Source organism: Oryctolagus cuniculus, chromosome 4, assembly GCF_964237555.1.
Source record: "Oryctolagus cuniculus chromosome 4, mOryCun1.1, whole genome shotgun sequence".
NCBI classification, from domain to species: domain Eukaryota; kingdom Metazoa; phylum Chordata; class Mammalia; order Lagomorpha; family Leporidae; genus Oryctolagus; species Oryctolagus cuniculus.
Window position 1 is genome coordinate 140015122 of NC_091435.1, and position 19568 is coordinate 140034689.

Here is a 19568-nt window from a genome sequence, read left to right on the forward strand (position 1 = left end):
CCTCTTGAGGTTTTTAAGAGCCCGGGCCCAGCTCTAGCAGCAGCACCAAGAGGCTTCACACTTTCTCCCCCATGTCCCACCCAGACATGGAGGAAATGAATAAGAATTCTTCTCATGCTTTTAAGTATTTTCTGTTGTTGTTCCTATTGTTATCAGAAGTCAAATCTGAAGCAGAAAGGAAGGGAGGCCTCCGGAAAGTCTTGGACCTCCTATTTCTTCAATAGCTTATGGTTCCCAGCCTGTACTGTAGTATCTTTTTTTTTTATGAGAATTTTTATATTTATTTGAAAGGCAAAGTTAGAGAGAGAGAGAGAAAGGGAGAGAGAGTGAGAGAGACAGAGATCTTCCATCAGCTGGTTCACTCCTCAAATGGCTACAATAGCCAGGGTTGGACCAGGCCAAAGCCAGAAGCCAGGAGCGTCTTCCAAGTCTCCCATGTAGGTAGCAGGGGCTCAAGCACTTGGGCCGTCCTCCACTGCTTTCCCAGGCACATTAGTAAGGAGTTGGATCTAAAGTGGAGCAGCCACGACTTGAACCAGTGCCCATACGGGATGCCATAGCTTCACCTGCTATGCCACATATTGTACTATAGTGTCTTAATGTTTCCAAGCTGAAGAGCAGTAAAGGGTAGGAGTAGGGTAGTTTATGTGTATATGTAGGGGAGGCATTGTTGGACAATAGAGATAGAGAAAGACCACTGAACTCTGTATATAAAACTAGGGATCTTCAAAGCCCTGTTGTTCATCACAGCCCCACATTAGGACAGTCCTCATATCTATAGAGTAGAGCAAATAAATGAATGCTGGGATATCAGTGCAAAAAATATTACATTCCAACGAATAAAACAACTTGTGTCCACATGGGACACTGGTGGCTCTCACAGACACACTGTTGGGTGAAAGCAGCCTGACCCAGAAGAGAAAGTAAAAACTATGAAACATCATGTCTGTGAATTTCAACGTGTGAAATGCCCATTAGGTGGTAAGCTAAAGAAAAGAAGTGATTTCCATAAAAGTCAAGGCAGTGGCTCCCTTTGGTAAAAGAGTGGGTCAAGGTCATTGGGAAGGGACCAGAGAGGGCTTCTGGGTGCTGATGATGAATTATTGCTTGACTGGCAGGTAGTTACATAGGCTTTTACTTTATAATAATTCTTTGAGACACATTCTCACACTTCATGCATTTTTTCAGCATGTATGTATTTCTTCACAATTTGAAATTTGTCTATTCTTGTGTCTCTCTGTATTTGGAAATATAAAGGGTTGGTGTCTCCTGGCGTAAGTCCCAAGTTGACCCCCGACATTCTTGATCTGTGATTATATCTGTGATGTGATCAAGGACCCCCATAAGGCTGCCTTTGTGTTAGGCCACCCTAGTGGGTGACAGTTTGTGCAAAGGGTAGAGAAACAAGATCAACTCAACTACTGAGTCACAGAGTTGTCCAACTACTCTTCTCCTGTAGCTCTCTGAAGGCCACTTACACTCAGGCAGCTGCGATCGAAAAAGAGCCATTGCAGTTTTAAAGGCAGAGGATAGTCTATGAGAAGGAAATTCCCACTCGTTAGAGTCAGACAGCCTGAGGCTGAAACTTGTCCAAGCCTGAGAGCTCTGTGAAACCAAGCCTAGCAATAGGTGTTCTCGGGCTCTGAGAGGGAACGATGAGCTGACTTGTAAAGTGCCTGACGCATGGAGGTAATAAATGGTGGAGATATTATCCTCATTTTACTCAAGAAGACAGAGCCCCTGTGGGTTTGGGACTTATCTAAAGGTCACCTGTTAGCAAAGGGAGGACTAGAGATTTAACCCTGGGTGCCTGTCTATCACAGTCCGGGGCACATGGCTTTTACCCTCCACCCCAACCATGCCATCATAGGAGCTTATGGTGGGGGTCAGTTACATGGGGTGAGTGGAAAGACATTTCATAGAGAATGTGACACCTGAATTGGCCCTTGAAGAAGAGGAGAGGCCTGCCAGGCAGAAGAGTAGCATGGGCCCAGCCTCCGAGGGGTGAAAATTTGTAGCATCACTGGGTAAGGGTAGAAGAAAGAGGAGGTCACTGACCTTCTCCAAGTGTCAGCTTTCATATCTATACAGTGAAGGTAGGAAGGGCTGCTCTACTTGCTTAATTTTTATTCATTTACTTATTTTTAATGATTTGCTTTTATTTGAAAACCAGAGTGACAGAGAGAGAGAGAGAGAGAGAGAGATCCTCCAACCTCTGGTTCACTTCCTAAATGCCCACACCGGCCAGTACTGGGCATGGCCAAAGCCAAGAGTCTGGAACTCCAACACATGGATGGCAGGGACCTACGTACTTGAGCCATCACCTTCTGCCTCCTGGATGCACATTAGTAGGAAGCTAGAGTTGGAAGAGAAACCAAGACTCTAACCCAGATACTATGATATGGGATGCATATCCAAGTGATGCTTAGTCACTGAGCCACATGCCTGTCCTACCCAGAGAAAATCTTAAACTTGGTTGACATCTGTGAGTAACAGAGGAAATTGTGAGCTTACCTTTTGACCTATGGATACCGCTCCCAAACTGGGATCACAGGAGAAGAAAGGAAAATGCCTGGAAATACTGACCGGGAGATACTTAGCACAGGAGTTAAACCCAGAGTAGATGCTGCTAGTCCACACTTTGAAAACAAAGGTTTGTTGGTAATGAGTGTGGAATTGTTAACACACACCCTAGAGTGTCCAGGATTTGTTGGTTCCAAATATAAATTTAGGGAGGCAAGGATAAGCCCATCTTCTGGGAAAACCTTGTGAACAAGAACTTTCTTTGTTTTGTTTTTGATTTTAATATTTATTTACTTATCTGAAAGGCAGAGGAACAGAGAGAGAAGGAGAGCTAGAGAGACACATATCTTCTTTCTACGCATTGATTCATTCCCCAAAGGGCTGCAACAGTAGGTCCAGGCCAGGTTGAAGCCAGCTGCCAGGAATTCCACCTGGTCTCCCACACAGGTGGCAGGGGCCCAAGCACCTGGGCCATCCTCCACTGCCTTCCCAGGCACATTAGCAGGAAGCTATTTTGGAAATGGAATAGCTGGGACTCGAACCCACACTTTGATATAGGATATTGGAGTTGCAAGCAGCAGCTTAACATGCTGCACCACAATGCAGGCCTCAAAGGGCAGGCTTCCACCAGCCAAGTAATTCACAACTCCTGGCATCCTGTGATCCTCTGAAAGGACTAACAGCTAACAATTCCCATGTGCCAGTCACTTTTATATGGCACTTGTATGATTTCCTACTATTAAATGAATAGTTAATTAATCGTTATAACAATGCTGTGAGAGGAGCTAGTTTGCTTACCTCCATTTTACAGATATAGTAACTTGGCCAAAGTCCCATAGCTAGTGTTGAATGAAGTTGGATTACACTCCTGCATGGACCAGACTAAAAATCAAAATGGAGTTATTGAGCTGAAAGTCAAGCTGAAACTCAATTGTTCACTGACCTTCTGAAAAATCAGGAGAGGAAAAGATAACAGCTCCAATTCCCAAACAGCTCAGCTTTAATCATCATAACAATAATGTTTACACCTGGCCTTAATCTTCAATCCTTAAAAAAATAAAAATTATAATAACCTGAAGTAACCTGATGTTAACCAATAAGTTGTCTTTCTATAGTTCTGTCTCCTTGTCACTACCTTAAGAAGAAAGTAATTTTGAAATGGCCAAACTAATTTTATTTTTTTTTAATTTGTTTTTTTTGGTCCTTCTCTGCTTATAAAACCTACCTCATCTACTCAGCTCATTGGAACACTCATTCCATTTTATGCAATGAAGTGTCACCCTATTCTAGATGTACAACAAAGCCAACTAAGCTCTTCAGGCCAAGTTGTTGTCATTTTGCCATTCGACACTAGGAAGGTATGGGATGTGCACACAGGCAGAGCTGAATGGGGAGACCATCTGCTCTCCATTTTCCTCTTCCGCCTTTTAGCCTGGTTAATTTATGAAGGACAGCAAGCTTTTATAAGAAAATTGTTTATTATCTTTTTGAAACTTAGCCTGAATTTTCCACACATTTTAGAGTCAAACTTTAATTATCTACTTGTAATTCAATGCAGTGGATAGAATGTTTGTGAGGGTCACCTGAATCTCAGAGATGTTTTCAAATGTTTACTTACTGGCTCAATTTAAAGACTGTAGAAAACAAAAACAAAAAAATTGGGACAGGCATTTGGCTCTGTCTCCCAATTCCAGCTTCCAGCTAATGCGGATCCTGGGAGGCAGTGGTGATGGCTCAAGTAATTGGTTCCCTGCCACCCACATGGGCATCCAGGATTGCGTTCCCAGCTCGAAGCTCTCGCCAGGCCCAGTCCTGCCCATTGCGAGCATTTGAGAAGTGAACCAGTGGGTGGAGACTCCGTCTCTTTCTATGTCTCTCTGCCTCTCAAATAACACATATAAAAACGGCTGACCCACATTCAAGAACCGTGAGAAATTATTTAAAATTACTCATTTGAAAGGGAGAGAAACAGAGAGGAGAAACCCCAGTAAAAATAGGACTGAGAGGGAGCTCTGTGATGATGGTGGAGACTGAGAAAAGAGTGAAGAGCGAGCCTGGGAATGCAGTGGCCTCACCTAACAAAAGAATTAACAAGCTGTAGGCGACAAGCATAATCCCCCTTACTGTGGATGCTGGAGACAGACCAGCACTGCACACAGCGACAGAAATTACAATGCTTAATGAATAGTTTTTAAGAACCACTGGAGCAGCCCACGAGGACACAGCGATGGGAACAGAAACTTGGTTGGTTTGTCCGGGGTGGTCTCTATTCCGCCTCCTTCACATCCTTCCTAAAATCATCTCCCCGGTTTCCACCAGGAGTGGGTGGCTTGGCTGACTACCCCGTGGTACCTGAGCCATGTGACTGGCTCTGCTGATGTGGGGGAGAAGGTCAAGGGCATCAGGCTGTGTGTCCCGGGCTCTCAGCCCCGACATGGCTGGAGACCAGGCACCTCTCCGTCGCTGACAGTTCAGGTGCACCCCACCAGACACGAGCTGTGCTGCTGGAGGCCTTTGACATTGGAGTCAGGGGATTCACTTGAAGTGAGGTTTTCCCCAAGCAGGAAAAAAAAAAATTGGCCATTGACAGAACTAAGGAAATGAGCTGAGAAAGCCAAACAAAGAATAGTGGTTGGATGATTCATAAGGTGGGGTGCTCCTTACTGGCACAAAAATAATATTATTGTAAGATTGAAATCTGCCCGTGGCTGTCTTCTCCTTTAATGACCATTTTCTTTCAGAATTCTAAGTGCAGGTTAGGCCCAGGAAGGGGGAGAAGAGTTGAAAGGAAGAACTTTTATTATAAGCAGGACCATGGCCTCCACTGCCCCTTCCCTCAACAACAGAGGCCATGACCCTGCTAGCAGCCCCGAGGGCAGTGCCGTGCTTGCCCTTGTCTGGGCAATGTAATCCATTCTGTTTTGCTACCTTTGTGAACCTAAGGAAGCAGGAGCTCTTAAAAAAATCTGCCTAGGCTTGCTCCAAAGAGACCTGGGGGTTAGTTGCAAGTTAGATGGCTTCCCAGTAACTTTCCCCTTATTGCTATTGTGAGCACTTGCATTGTTTTAACCAATAATAGCCCAGGTGCAGTCAGGACTCTTTTCTTCAGACAGGAAGACCCCAGGAAGAGCTGCCAATTAGCAACCATTCACAGTGCACAATGGGTGGGTGCCTGTCATTTCCAGCTCTGCCCAAGCTAAAAGTCTGGAAATGCAGCTCAGACCAGGGTGAGCCGTGGGAAGCTGCAGTGTCCTGGGGCTCGCCTGGGAAAGGGTTTGCTTCAAGAAGAGTACTTCTGGTCCTCAAGCCGAAAAGCAGTTAAAAGAACATTTAGTTCGATAAAAGGCCTTCCATTAGGGAGAGGTGAGCAGTGATGGGCTGGGTGGTGGCAGGAAGTAGGGATAAGATTCCAGTTACAAATGTGTTACTGGGAGCTGGGTGGGGACAAGCCTGGCTGAAAGGAGCTTACAGATAAAATTCCCCCGCACAGCTAAAAATAAGAGACGTGTTAGGTTTGGCGTTGTGGCATACTGTGTTAAATAGCCGACTGTGGCCCCGGCATCTCCTATGGGTGCCAGTTTGGGTCCTGGCTTGCTCCACTTCTGATCCAGCTCTCTGGTAATGTGCCTGGGAAAGCAGCAGAGGATGGTCCAAGTCCTCGGGCCTCTGCATGCACTTGGGAGACCCAGATGAAGCTCATGGCTCTTGACTTTGCCAGTGAACCAGTGGATGAAAGATTTTCTTCCTCTCTGTCTCTCCTTCTCTCTCTATGATTCTGCCTTTCAGATAAATAAATAAATCTTTAAAAATTTTTTTGCCTTTTTTTAAAAAAAGATTTATTTATTTGAAAGATGGAGTTACAGAGAGGCAGAAGCAGAGAGAGAGAATCTTCCATCACTGGTTCACCCCCAAAATGGCTGCAATGGCCAGAGCTGGGGCCATGCAAAGCCAGGAGCCAGGAGCTTCCTCTGGGTCACCCACGTGGGTGCAAGGGCCTAAGGACTTGGGCCAGCTTCTATTGCTTTCCCAGGACATAGCAGAGAGCTGAATTGGAAGTGGAGCAGCCAGGTCCTGAACCGGCGCCCATATGGAATGCCGGCACTGCAGGTGGCAGCTTTACCCGCTATGCCACAGCGCTAGCCCCAATCTATAGTTAAATCTGCATTTTAGCAACTGTGGGGCTAGAATTGAACCCAGGATACTCAAAGGATGTGTTTGTGCCCTTGGGCCAGTTACTTCACCTTGTGGTGCCCCTTAACTTAAATGTAAAATAGGGGTGTAAGGGTACCAACACCATGGAGTTGGGGAGAGATCCAGTGACGAATTCATGGAAAATATGCAACATGCATGCGACAGATGTTAGCTTCTAACTGTTGTCAAAGCTCTGAGTTCGCAGTAGCTCTTCCATGGTACAATTTAGCCAGAAGTTTCAGTTGCTAATTAGCCTTGTAATCTTGGAACTGAACATTTTCATCTGTAAAATGAGGGAAATAAAGTGTAAACTAATCTAGAATTACACTCTGCATTTCCCTAAAGGAAAGACTGAAGCCAGCAAGTGGTCCCTATCTTTGACACATGGCAACCTGTGCCTGTCAGGCCAAGGATACTCAGTGCTGCTGATCATCTATTATCTTATCAGGAGGTCACAGCCAAGGTTGCACAGGAGTGCACCTGATGCCCCCTTTCTGGAAGCCAATCTGCACTATTTATCAAAAACCTTAAGAGTATGTGTACCCCCAAATTCCACTTCTAGGAATTTACCCCAGGGCAGTGATACATAATAATTAAGGATGTTGCAAGAGAGCTAAAAGGATGTTCACTATAGGGTTGTTTGTAATAAGGATAAACTGGCAAAAGATAAGACAGGGGGTTGGTTAAATAAATTATGGTGCATCAATAGAACGGAGTGTAAAAAGTAATTAGAATTTTAAAAAAAGATTTATACTGTTTTTATTGTTAAATAAGAGCAGATTCTCAATATATAATATGACTTCAGAGTGACCAGAATGGAGGTAATTTGGTAGATATATGAGTATGTATATACTCACCTACAGTAAGAATGCAAGTGGTTCCATGGTACCATGCTGCCTCCTTCTGTGTCCACTCTTCTATTTTTTTTAAGTTAAACACTTTTTTTTTGTCCACTCTTATTTTCAAGTTCCTATGCTATGATTTCAAGATGCCACACCAAGGCCAGGCATCACTGCCCTCTTATAACACGAAGTAAATGTTTTAAAAGGGGGCAGGGGCAGGGAGGAACGTTGTGGTGTATCAGCCACCTGTAACACCAGCGTCCCATATGGGCACTTCCATCCATGTGCTAGACCCGGATGAAGCTCTTGGTTCCTCACTTGGGCCTGCCCAGCCCTGTGGCCATTTAGGATTCAATCAGAGGATGGAAGATTCTCTTTTTCCCTCTCTCTCTGTAACTCTGACTTTCAAATAAACCAATAAATCCTTTAAAAAGATGTATTTAAAAAAGTGAGAAGAGGGGGAAAGAGAGTTCTTTGGTTGTAGTTGCCTCTTAGGCCACAAAATCTACCCAAAAGGCCTAAAAAGTAGAAGTCTTTGGGTCCAGCACATATTGTCATATCTGTGGCATATTGGGCTAAGTCTCTGCCTGCGGCGCTGGCATCCTATCTGGACACGAGTTCATGTCCCAGCTGCTCCTCTTCCAACCCAGCACTCTGCCATGGCCTGAGAAAGATGACCCTAATCATACTGGGCCCGCCAACTTCAAATACTTTAAAAGGGGAAGCCTACAGGGCAGGCGGGAGGACAGACTGCAGGGTGCATGTGAGTCCTGGTGTTTTCTCAGTGGCTTTGTGTTTGTGGTGGCAGGAGCTTAGGCTAGTGCTTGTGCCTGAAGGGCAGAACTCCCAACGGAAGGCCGTCATTCTGAGGGTGGGAGGTGGGTGGAGCACTTCAGCTCTGTGAATTAGTCACATTTGCTGCTCAGCTGGAGTTATGGAGGAAGGCAGCTGAAACTACTAACGTTAAGTGCCTGCCATCACGACACGTGCTGACGTTAGCATCATGACATTCTACTGACCCCTCTCTGCTGGGCAGTGATTTAAGTGTGATGGGAAGGTTACAGACCACTGGGCCTTCCCCTTTGTTCTGGTTCCCATGCCTGCCCCAGGCTTCCCTGTCCTTTTGTCATCTCTGATATTGGTACCCTCGCATCCAGTTTCTCTGGGGGCATTTCTCCACCTTTCTACTTGGTGTCTAATGGCCTGGGAACAGTGGCTCGCCACTCCTCCGGTGCTTTCTCCCCTCTGGCCTTGCCCACACCCTGCAAAAGGAACCAAAGCAGGGGGGCAGACCGTGCCAGGTCCCAGGCCGAGGCACAACTGACCGATCAGTTGGGTTTCAGGGCCAAGTCAGTGATTTGCGAGTCAATGCTTACCAACCAGCTCTCCAGAAAAAATCCCTGATTTGTAGGACTGGCCTATTGTTGTGATGCCCATGCACCCCTCAGATTTGTTTCAAGCTGCACTGTGATGGGTCTGTGAACACAGGGTCAGGAGGAGGTGGACATAACCACTCCTGCACACCCACCAGGAGCCCAGCGAAGGACAGCCACCGCTTCCGAGACAGAGGGGAGCCAGCGTCAAAGGCGTGCTCTTGAATCTCTCCCAACACACCCTGCCACGTGCGCACGTGCGCCCCTCAGGTTTGGGGCCACCTTTTGCTCTCCAGTGAGAGGTGATGCCAGCCTCACCACGAGGGGGATGTGAAAAGGCTAAAGGAAGTGACCTGCTCCTTTTGGTGTCTCCAGTGTGACATGGGGAAAGCATCCACTTAGAGTGGCATATGCAGCTGCTAGGTGAGCCGTGACTGAGACAGGGTGGACAGTGAGCAGACAGCGGATGTGATCACAGTTCTCAAAGAATCCTGATGTCAGTCAATGGCCTTGACCTTCTCAAGTTCCTCTTCCAAAATCAAATGGAGATGCATTCATTTCTCTTCCTTTCTCCATCCTTATACCCAGAGCACTGGGTCATAAGCATGACCAAATGACCCAAACTGGACTGCTAAGGGGACAGACGGAGTGGCCAAGGTGGTCCACAGCCCATCAGACTTAAGTGGCTGAGAACTGATCGGACATGGAACTGTCTCAGCAAATGTTGCTGACGAAGGCATACAAGCTACAACCATGCTGAAAAATCCACATGTCTGGACAAGGCGCCGCACCTCAGCATCTGCTGGGCTGTTTTATGGGCCTAACTCCTAAACACAGCCAGGCAGAGGCCAGGCCTGGAGGGCACACCGCTCCCCGGAAGCACAGTGCAGACGAGGGCATGCGAATGTTTGTTCTGTTGAGCTGCTCTCTCACCATTGTCTGCCATGCTACTGTTATGACATGTGCCCGATCAGCCTTCGCTCCCTCATTCCACTGGCATTTGTTAAAACAACATTCACGGGGATCCAGTCTGGATGTGTCTCAGCCTGGCTGTAACTTTCCACTTTCAGGGAGATGCTAACAAGTCCTGATTTCACAGCTTTTTGAAAACAAGAATTCTAAAGCATACACACGGGAGAAAAATTCTCTTAAGGAGGAAAGGAAAAGGGAAAATTGGGATTTTAGCATCAACAAAAAGGTAAACCAACTCAACAACAATCGCAGGAGGCCATTGTTACCAACTAAGCTCCTGCACTGGGCTCCAAGTGAGCAGGCCAAAAATCAAGATGGAGATACTCATGCTAAAGTTCCACATCACCTTGCCAACATCAAGCTGTTTGTCTGAGCTTCTGAGAAGTCAGGATTAGAGACACAGACAGCCAAATTTCCCTTACAGGCTGGTTTCGATTGGCATGAAGTTCCCTCTGCCTTAATCCTTGCACACAAAAGCTAACCTTAAGTATCCTGATGCCAATCAGTTATTTTTCTACCATACTGTCTCCCTGCCCTCATCTTACAAGAAAGCAACTTTGAAGCCGGTGCCGCAGCTCACTAGGCTAATCCTCTGCCTGTGGCACCGGTACTCCGGGTTCTAGACCCGGTTGGGGTGCCGGTTCAGTCCCAGTTGATCCTCTTCCAGTCCAGCTCTGCTGTGGCCTGGGAAGGCAGTGGAGGATGGCCCAAGTGCTTGGGCCCTGCACCAGCATAGGAGACCAGGATAAAGTACCTGGCTCCTGGCTTCGGATTGGGGCAGTGCACAGGCCGTGGCAGCCATTTGGAGGGTGAACCAACGGAAGGAAGACCTTTCTCTCTGTCTCTCTCACTAACTCTGCCTGTAAAAAAAAAAAAAAAAAAAAAAAAAAAAAAAAGCAAGCAAGCAACTTTGAAAAGATCAACTACTTTTTGGTATGTTTTTGTTTCAGCTTTTTTCAGCCCTTTTTATCTATAAAACAAACCTCTTTTGCTCCCCTCATTGGAACACTCATTCTGTTTTACAGAATGAAGGGCAGTCAGATTCTAGAATAAAAAACAAAGCCAACCAGGATTATTAAATTGTCGTAATTTTGTCCTTTGACACACGAGAAGAAGGAAAAGTTACAGATCCATAGTGGGTAATAGGAATATTTAATCAAAGAGTAAAATGTAAAGTATCCAACAATATGATTGTTTTGGGGCATGCAAGGAAATATAGCAATGTAGTTTAAAGATTTATTTATTTATTTGAAAGGCAGAGAGAAGGAGAGGGGAAGAATGGGAGAGAGGGAGAGAGATCTTCCATCTTCTGGTTCACTTCCCAGATGACTGCAACAGTCACAGTTAGGCCAGGCTGAAAGCCAGGAGCCAGGAGCTTCATCTGGGTCTTCCATGTGGGTGGCAGGGGCCCAAATACTTGGGCCATCCTCTGCTGCTTTCCTGGGCACATTAGAATAGAGCAGCTGGGACTTGAACTGGCGCTCATCTGGGATGCTAGCTGGCAGCTTAACCCTTATCCCAGGATACCGGCCCCAGAAATGCAGGTTGTTTTTTTTTTTTTTTTTTTTTAAGATTTATTTATTTGAAAGTTAGAGTTACACAGAGAGAAGGAGAGGCAGAGAGAGAGAGAGAGAGAGAGGTCTTCCAAGCGAAGGTTCACTCCCCAGTTGGCCGCAACAGCTGGAGTTACACCGATCAGGAGCCAGGGGCTTCTTCCAGGTCTCCCATGCAGGTGCAGGGGCCCAAGGACTTGAGCCATCTTCTACTGCTTTCCCAGGCCATAGCAGAGAGCTGGGTCAGAAGTGGAACAGCCACGACTTGAACCATGCTTATATGGGATGCCGGCACTGCAGACGGCAGCTTTACCTACTACACCACAGCGCCAGCCCCAGAAATGCAGTTTTAAAAGAATTTTCCTATCTACACCCAAGCCACCTACTCCACAGAATTAGAATGAGTGGAATGAGACATCTAGGGTATATGTTTTAAGGAGGCATTCACTGTCACGTTTATGTGTTGAACTGCACTTATGATCCTAAGCTTGAGCACTACCTTAAATATTGTGTCCTAGGTGCCTCAATCTCTTCCCAGCCTTGCAGGTCTTATTAAGGAACTACAAGAAATTAAAAAAAAAAAAAAGATTATTTCTTTCTTGGGCTTGGTCTGTTACCTCTGTTCTGAGCCGGAGAGGAAACATTTAAGGGATTAGGGACAGAGGTAATTCCTATGGGGAAAAACCAGTGACCTTGGCACTGAGTGTTGTCAGATAAATATGGGTTTACTCAGCCCTTACAGTGTCCTTGGGCAGTCCCGTTAGCCTCTGGAGCTTTCCTTTCTTCACTTTTGAAGTGCAGATAATAACACCTACCTCATTGGATGGTTGTGAGCATTGCACATGATACACAAAAAATGCCCAGTCTCACACAGCGCCTGGCTCATAGTTTGTGCTCATTAAATAGCATTCATATTGTTGATCATGGCAGTGGTAATGTTGGTGACACTGACCAGGTGAGAATACACACGTGGAATTGCCACAAATGCTACCCTCAGATACCCACGTACTCGTGAACTACAGATATTTTTTTTTTTACTATAAATATGTATGTCCTCGGCAATGTTTGGGACATATTTACACCGGGGAAATGTTATTCACTGTCTATTTGCAATTCAAGTTGAACAGGACAACCTGCCTTTTGTCTGGCAGCCCTGGGCGGGGAGTTGTTAGTACAGTGACTCTGATATGTGCCTGCCATGGGTGGGTGGCAGGAATGCACCTTTGGACAGAAGGCCCTGAGGCCCGGTATACTCTGCAGTGCCAGCAGGTGACCTGCTGAAGGCTCCCTCGGTGCTTTTGGCTGCTGGCTTTCTCTCCCTGTCTTTCTCTGCCCAGAAGCTTTTTCTACTGCATGCAGAGAATGAATGTGGGAATGACCGTGACAGATGGCAATGCAGATGGGAGAGGCAGGGTGTGTTGCATTGGTTTAAAAATACACAATAGTCAGCTGTCCCCATGCACCCCAACCAAACTCTTGGGAAAAGCCTGACTCTTTTCTGGGGGCATCCCGTCTCGCCAGCCCTATTTTTAGGGAGTCTTTGCTATGAATTTCATAAGAGAACAAAAGGAGAGGACTCTCAATAAGCACTTTTGCTATGGAAGCAGAATTGTAAAAATAAGCCTCAGGTGCCCTGGTCCCATTGCGACAGTCTAGGTTATGTTAATGAATATTCCTCCAAAAAAAGGTAAAAATCATGACTTTCATAAGAAATAAAAATGAACACAGGTTACAGATTTTGTTTAACTCGGTAATGAGGGAATTGATAAGAGGTTGTAATAAGTTCAAAGAAGTCCAAAATATCACACATTTCTACAGAGTGAAGGAAGGAAGGGGCCAGTGCATATAGACCTGGCTTTGGGGTGATTGTGGGCAGAATTGTACCCCCCAAATTCATCACGTTAAAATGAGGTTTTGTTTTGTTTTGTTTGTTTGTTTGTTTGTTTGTTTTAGGGTGCCCTAATCCAGCGGGACCAAGTCTTCTATGAGAAGCGGTGGTTTGGACCCACACAGCAGGAAGGCCATTGCAGATGTCAGAGGCAAGGAGGGAGGCCTCAGAGGGCATACACCCTGCCAACACTTGGTCTCAGCCTTTAGGACGGTGAGAAAAGAAATGTCCGAGCTCTCTGGGACTTTGTTAGGCTGCCTGAGCAGGCTGACTACTACCAGGTCTGTAGGTAAGAATTATTTTGCATGCCTGTGAGGCATCTACAACTTCCAGAGTTGGAGGACAGTGCCCTCAGAATCAAATAATCCAGCCAGCTTGAGCAGGATCAGCAGGCTACGGCTTATGGGTCAAATCCAGCTTTGATTCACTGTCCGTTCTGTTTGTTTTGTTTGAAAGGCAGTGCTACAGAGAGAACCATTGGTTCACTCACCCAATGCTGTGACAGCCAGGGCTGGGCCAGTTTGAAGCCAGGAGTCCAGAGCTTCTTCTGGGTCTCCCACGTGGGTGCAGGGGCCCAGGGGCTTGAGCCATCTTATAGCTGCTTTCCCAGGCACATTAGCTGGGAGCCGGATTGGAAATGGAGCAACTGGGTCTTGAACTGGTGTCCATATGGGATGCTGGTGTGGCAGGCAGAGGTTTAGCCTGTTATGCCACAACACTGGCCCCCACTGTCCATTTTTATAAATGAAGTTTGATCAGAGCACAGCTACATTCAGTCCTTTATACATATTTACTACCTGGACTTTTACCAAACCAAACCAAAACCAAAACAAAAACAGGTATGGAGCCTTCTGTAGACAAAGCATCAATATTTTCCCACAGTGGAAATGTCCTTCCAGGCCATCCAGTCCAGGGGTTCCCAGAGATCTCTCAGGTTAGTAGAATTTCAAAAAAGGGATGGGGGCGGAGTAGTGATGGGATCTTCGGTGCTCACCTTTGTCAATTATCAATTCCTTTATAAAAGAAGATATTTTAAAACAAATGCAAAGCTTGTTGCATTGTCCTTTCCTTCAATTCTCTGAGTTTTAGTGAAAATGTTACCACCAACCAGATAGTTGATGGTCTGGATTGTAGAATCGCTGATCTGGTCCTACCCTAAGTGCCAACACTGGCTCTGTCCAGCAAGACTGCTGGCTTGGACTGAGAACTCTGGGCTTCCTCCTGGTACCCAGGCTGAACCCTGGGGGGAGAGGGGCGGGCTCTGGGGGCTGGTTACCTCCCGTGCGCTGCACACCTCCCTTCAACGTCAAGGACTCTTGCTTGACTTTACATGATGTGTTCTTTCCTTATTTAAAAAAGAAAGATATGCTCACTGCAGAAAACTTGGGCAAAAATAGATTTTTTAAAAGTTTGTCTTAAAAATGTTTATCTCTACCAGGGTAGACCTGAAGATTCACTGAGTCACCAAGGAAACCAAAACATGCTTTCATCTAAAAATCCTCAATGGACCCAGCACATCTCCCAAAACCCAAATGGAGCCTGGCCCATAGCAGGCCTCAGTGCCTACAATGGCATTTCCTAGGTGATCCAAGAAAATACAGCAAGTCCTTTTGTGTTTTTATTTCCTGATCACCAAAATGGCTAATATGGTAAGTCTTTGACACAAAACATATCTGTCGTACTTATCTTTATTCCTCGGGATCAATTTTTTTCCCTTTCAAAGATTCTTACTTCCATTTAAGAAGCAAGCATTGCTGACTTTCATTAATTAGTTTTCATCACACTTTACTGTTGAAACAATTTAGGTAACTTAAGTCTTATTATGAACCTGCCTTAACGATACATACAATATAATGGCCTTTAAAAATTGATCTGCTAGACTCATGATTCCAAAAGACATGGCTCTAGCAGTTCCTAAGAGACAGTGTCCAAGTAATTGAATTATTTCACATTCGTGTCTGGTCACCTAAATGAGAAACATCTTAAAATTTATATTCAAAATAAAAACTGGAGAATATTTTTTCATCTGTGGTTTGCAGCCTTAAAATCCATAATGAATCACTGTTTCCTGTGAAAACATCATCCATACCTCTGCTTGCCAGGGATGTTTCAAGCCCCTTTCAGACAGTTTTCATTAATGTTGCCTCCTTTAAGAAATGGAGATTCAGGGGCCGGCGCTGTGGTGCAGTGGGTTAAAGCCCTGACCTGGGGTGCCGGCATCCCATGTAGGCTCCGGTTCAGGTCCCAGATGCTCCTCTTCTGATCCAGCTCTCTGCTGTGTCCTGGGAAAGCAGTAGAAGATGGCCCAGGTCCTTGGGGCCCTGCACCCACATGGGAGACCCAGAGGAAGCTCCTGGCTCCTGGCTTCAGATCGGCACAGCTCTGGCCATTGCGGCCATCTGGGGGAGTGAACCAGAGGATGGAGGACCTCTCTGTCTCTACTTCTCTCTGCAACTCTTTCAAATAAAATAAATATTTAAAAAAAAAAGAAATGGAGATTCAAAATAATCTCTGACAGACTGGAAGAATAAAAATGACTTTGCCCAGGTTCCTGTCTAACTATTTCATGCATATCTGTCTTTATTTCCCCTTGAGGTTTCACTATTAAAAAATTGATAAGGTCATTTTACTTTCTAAAAATAGGCAAGCATAGTCCCTTTTCAAAAAATTCCTTCCTTGGGCCGGCGCCATGGCTCAATAGGCTAATCCTCTGACTTGCAGCGCCAGCACACCGGGTTCTAGTCCCAGTCGGGGCGCCAGATTCTGTCCCAGTTGCCCCTCTTCCAGGCCAGCTCTCTGCTGTGGCCAGGGAGTGCAGTGGAGGATGGCCCAAGTGCTTGGGCCCTGCACCCCATGGGAGACCAGGAGAAGCACCTGGCTCCTGCCATGGGATCAGCGCCGGCTGCGGCGGCCATTGGAGGGTGAACCAACGGCAAAGGAAGACCTTTCTCTGTCTCTCTCTCTCACTGTCCATTCTGCCTGTCAAAAACAAACAAACAAAAACAAACAAACAAACAAATTCCTTCCTCTCCTTGATGAGACATCTGGCCGCACCTTGTTGGAGCCTTCGCTTGAATCGCACTCACATCCTAACACCAATCTTGCTTATTTCTTGCACTTGCTTATTTCTCTTCATCTCCAGTGTTTAATCTTCCCAGTCAAGCCTGCCTCTCACTGAGCTCTGCCCATGTTGGGGTATCTCCTTTGTTCTGAACTGGTCCATGTGGGTTCCCCACCTTGCATCTGATGAGGAAGTCCTGGAAGTTGCCTCTGTTCCCAAACGCTCCCATTTATTCTCGTAAGATTTTTCTTCCATTTTGTATGAACATTTTCCTGCTCAGTAACTCCCCAGCACCCAGATCTCTGTTTCTTTCTGACTTCCTTGGGAACTTTTCATAAAGTTCAGCCTTGAATCATTTTGTCCCTTGAGCTAGAATAATTTTCTTTCAACCTGCTGCTACTCACCAGCCATGGTGTCAGTTGCGTATGGCCCTACCCTATGCGAGGGATGCTCCGTGTGCTCCATGTGTGTTATTTCCAGTCTTCACAATGGCCTGGCCAAGCTCCGTAACCTTAGACAAGTTACAAAGCCTCTTTGAGTCTCAGTTTCCTCATTTAAAATGTGAATACCACCACCAGTGGAGGCTGCATTCTGTATCTAGCACACCACCTTTCTAAGGTGGTTGTCTTACTTCCCTCGGGTGTCCCCATCACCACCTTATATAGGGCTCAAGGTATAACTAGACCTCCACACATGTTACTTGGTGCTGTAGTTTGAACATGACTTAGCTTCCCAACTCATGCAGACATTTACTCCCCAGAGTCATCAGGGTACTGACAGAGTGATAACATGATCTAAGCATGATGTCTGGGAGGTACACCTAAGTGGGAGGTCTGTAGGTCATTGGGGGCTGGCCCCCACAAGGCAGTTCTTGTGAGAAGGTTGATTACATACGTCTGACTCAGGCATAGCTACTCTGTCTGCTTCTTAGCTCACCACTGACCATTCCTTTGCACACAGAGTTAGTGCCATCCTCGGGTCCAACCAACAGAGCCCACTCAGTCTTAGCCTGTGGAAGTTGTTGGGCCCCTCCCCAGTGTGGGAGACCTGGAAGAAGCTCCTGGCTCCTGGCTTCATATTGGCCCAGCCCAAGCCATTGCAGCCATCTGGGAAGTGAACCAGTGGATGGAAGATTCTCTCTCTCTCTCTCTCTCTCTGCCTCTGCCTCTCTGTAACTCTTCCTTTTAAGTAAATAAATAAATATTAATAAAATAAAATAAAACACAGCAGGAAGAGCATTCAACCCAAAAGCTCAGGAAAGGTAGATAGGTGCAGTAACTTAAAAAAAAAAAAAGAAAAGAAAAGAAAAGAAAAGAAAAGAAAACCCTTGTGTGCTGGCATGCCATATTGGAGTTCCAGTTTGAGTCTTAGCTACTCTGTTTCCAATCCAGCTTCCTGCTAATGCACCTGGGAAAGCAGTGGAAGATGGGCCAAGTACTCAGACCCCTACTACCCATGTGGGAAAGTAGGATGGAATTTCTAACTCCAGCTTTGGCCTGGCCCAACCCTAACTCTTGTGGCTTGTCTGGGAGTGAACCAGTGGATGGAAAATCAATCTCTGTCTCTTCCTCTCTCTTTCTCCCTCTCTCCAACTTTGTCACTCTTTCAATAAATAAATAAATCTTAAAAAAAAAAAAGAAAAAATAACTCTAGTAAGAGTTACCAAGGGATTACAGGAGAACCTCAATCCATTCTGAAGGCAGTTTCTCAAGTGACTTTAGGACCTCCCACTAGGCCCCACCCCTTAAAGGTCCACACCACACCATTTCCCAACATCAGCACACTGAGGACTAAGCCTCCAACACATGAACTTCTGGGAAACACATAAAACCATGTCCAAACCATAGCATCCCACCCTTGATCCCCACGGTTCATGTCCATCTCACAGCAAGTGTGTTCACCCTCCTCCTTCTGGCTTTATTAAGACACAATTGACAAACAAACAAGACACTGCTTTTTAAAAGTGTAATGTTTATAAAGCCACATCCTAAGAACTCCATTACTAGGTCAGATTAACTGGATTTGTTCATTATTAGTCAACTTTTTTTTTATTTTTTGTTAAAATAGACTTGTTAGAAATCTATCAAATTTTTATCTACTTCCTTGCCTTAGGAAAAACGAGCTTTTGGACACATAACCTCTATCCACCTTGGTGACTCAGGATGTTGCAGGTGTACCCGGATTAGGATTCGGAAAATCGGGGATCATGCTGAGGAGGAAGGAGAAGTAGCGTGGGCAGCCTGTGCCATATGAGCCAGGACTCCACTCCCAGAAGCTCTCTCCTTACTTGTTCCAGATACGGTTAATACTGTGTAGTTGCGGGTTACTGTTAGCTGGATTCCAGGAAACTAAAATATCTCTGGCCAGTGTTTTTGCAATTCTTGTATTCTGTCCTCAAGGGACAAAACTTTAAAAATGACTTCAGCCATTTGACTGAAATCATTTTTCACACTGGGGTGAGTAAGAGTTCCTTTGCACACATATATTGTTTATATCACCCGGATTTATATTTGTGTCCCAAATAATGTTTGTAGCTTTAGAATTCTCAATTCACTTGTGCTTTGGAGACACACTAACTACAACACAGTGCTGGCTGGCCGGTTGTAATGAGGGCCACCATTTGTGCAATTCAATTTCTAAGCCCACATGTCTCCTATGAGCCTTGAAATAGTCATGAGATCTGCCTCCTAAAATATGTGATGACCTAAAAGATGCAAAGACAAAAGAATCTAAAAAATGAGTACAGATTATTTTGTTTCACATGCACTGCAGTATCCAAATTACGTGCTTTTTAGGATATTTGAAAAATTGCTGTCAAATTGTGTGAAGTTTTAAGAAATCACAATCATTATCTATCTGTAATGACACTGAAATGTCCATGGCAGTGCTGATTAAATCTTGTGCACATTAGAATCATCTGATAAACTTTTTAATTTAAAAGACTTATTTTATTTATTTGAAAGGCAGAGTGAGAGAGAAGGAGAGACAGAGAGAAAGAGATCTTTCATTCACTGGTTCATTCCCCAGATGGCTGCAATGGCCAGGCCAAAGCCAGGGGCCTAGAATTCCATCCTGGTCTCCCACATGGGTGGCAGGGACCCAAGCACTTAGCCATCTTCTGTTGCCTTCTGAGGCACATTAGCAAGAAGCTGGATCAGAAGTGGA

At 45.6% G+C, this 19568-nt stretch overlaps 1 long non-coding RNA gene across 3 annotated transcripts in view; it reads left to right on the forward strand.

The window, feature by feature from the left end:
* LOC103350406 (uncharacterized) overlaps nucleotides 1-19568 on the forward strand; it is a 66889-nt gene that overhangs the window by 28150 nt on the left and 19171 nt on the right. For 2 of the 3 annotated variants that reach the window (XR_007924526.2, XR_007924525.2), the window contains exons 3-4: nucleotides 13408-13631; nucleotides 14781-14991. This is a non-coding gene — a long non-coding RNA (uncharacterized lncRNA). Of the gene's footprint in view, nucleotides 1-13407; nucleotides 14277-14780; nucleotides 14992-19568 lie in introns of all 3 variants that reach the window. The other variant, XR_007924527.2, reaches the window with a different exon arrangement.